The 2,026-nt window shown below is 35.1% G+C and overlaps 1 non-coding gene across 1 annotated transcript; it reads left to right on the top strand.

Moving 5' to 3' along the window:
- The first annotated feature begins 1,422 nt into the window (after positions 1–1,422).
- On the top strand, positions 1,423–1,529 carry LOC128285898 (small nucleolar RNA R71). The gene has a single exon (XR_008276445.1). It is a non-coding gene; the product is annotated as a small nucleolar RNA R71 (small nucleolar RNA).
- The last annotated feature ends 497 nt before the right edge of the window (positions 1,530–2,026 follow it).

Here is a 2,026-nt window from a genome sequence, read left to right as displayed (position 1 = left end):
ATGGGTTTGTGACGTGAATCCCTTGAATTCGACTTCCAATTCAGCCTAATTTCCATCATCTTTATCATCACTTAGCATCTTCAATGCTAAGATTTATTCCAGCAAATCATCCATAAGAACTACAATTTTGTCTCATCCATAGCATAACATCTTTTTTTGCATCAGGGTCTCTCATAGCTTTGAAAATATTAAAGGTTACTTGATCATCTTGGACTCACATGGTAAGTTCTCCCTTCTGAACATTGATTAATGTTCTTTTAGTTACTAAGAAAGGTTTTCCTAAGATGGTAGGGACTTCTTTATCTATTTCAAAATCTAAAATAAGAAAGTTAGCATGAAAAACAAATTTATCAACACGCATTAGAATGCTTTCAATCTTTCCTTCAGGACGTGCTATCGATCTGTTTGCTAATTGAAGTGTTACTGTTGTTGGTCTAACTTCATCAATTCCCAATTATCTAAACACTAACATGGACATTAAATTTATGCTCGCTCCTAAATCACACATTCATACCACAATACAAATCACCAATGTTACACGATATGAAAAAGCTTTTAGGATTTTTCATCTTTGGTGGCAATTTCTTTTGCAAGAATACACTACACTCATTGGTCAGAGTCACTGTCTCAAACTCTCCCAAACTTCTCTTCTTAGAAAGGATGTCTTTCATAAACTTTACATAATTTGACATCTATTCCAGATCCTTTACCAACATGATATTGATATGCAATTGCTTAGGTACATCTAAGAATTTCTTAAATTGTACCTCTTGTTGTTGCTTCTGGAATCTTTGTAGGTAAGGAGGTTATGGAGTTTTAACCTTAATTGGGAAACTTTTCAGAGGTAGTGTTAGCTCTGCATTCGCCGTGGTTGTTGATTCTTCAGGACTATTATGCTATGGTTGTGCTTCAGTAGGGGTTACAGCAATAATATTCTACACTATGGGAGTTCTAACTTTTGGTTGAACTTACTTCCGATTTTGGAAAACAATAGGCTCACCTTTAGCTTCAACTTTTGGTTCCAACACCTTTCCACTCCTCAAAGTGGCAATTTTACAATCCTCAAATGTATGATGATTTTCATAGTATACACACGTGATGTTCTCAAACTGACTTGGTTGTTGACCTGTCATGTTAGTGTTGCAATTATTACCAATAATATTTTTAAGCGTAGAAGTCATAGTAGATACCTGAGCTGCTAAAGACGTAAGAGCATTGACTTCATGAGCTCTTGCCACTCCTCTTCTTATGGTTGCATGATTGATCAACCACTGATAGTTATTACTTGAAATTCTTTCAAGAATCTCATATGCCTCATTGCATGACTTTGAAAGAAGAGATTCATTAGCTGAAGTGTCTACCATTATTTTTGTGTGAGCATTTAGACCATTGTAAAAAGACTTCAATTGGATACAGTTAAGAATACCATGATGAAGGCATTTTCATAATAATTCCTTAAATAGTTCTCATGCCTCATACAAGGACTCATCATCAAATTGTTAAAAAGTAGTAATTTCATTTCTGTGCTTAGCATTCTTACTTGATGGAAAATACTTCATTAGAGAATGTTCTGTCAATTCTTACCATGTGGATACAGAACTGAGCAATACGAAATTGAATCATGCTCCTGCTCGATCTCACAACGAATATGGGAACAACTTCAACCTTAAGGTGTATTCAGATAATCTAGGTAACTTGAAACAATCGTTTACTTCTAGAAATAAGCGGAGGTGGAAATATGGATCTTCAGCAAGTATCCCACTGAACTGTCTTATTGTTTGCAAAATCTAGAACATCATCGGCTTTAACTTGAACTAAGGGGCCTCAATCTTGAGTCTTATAATTACTGGATTGACTTCACTAAATAGGGGCACAGCATACTTTCGAATAGCTGGATATCTGTCATCAGCAATAAAGATCAGATTTCGAGTATTACAAGCTCCGTATTGTCTTTAGGCTGATCATTCCCTTCTTCTTTGCCTAAAAATGCATTCAATTTTTGAGTCAATTGGCAATAAATTGATAA

The sequence above is a fragment of the Gossypium arboreum genome, chromosome 12 (assembly GCF_025698485.1).
Source record: "Gossypium arboreum isolate Shixiya-1 chromosome 12, ASM2569848v2, whole genome shotgun sequence".
Taxonomy (NCBI): domain Eukaryota; kingdom Viridiplantae; phylum Streptophyta; class Magnoliopsida; order Malvales; family Malvaceae; genus Gossypium; species Gossypium arboreum.
Note: the sequence above shows the minus strand (reverse complement) of the source record. Positions and strands in the feature narration are given on the sequence as shown.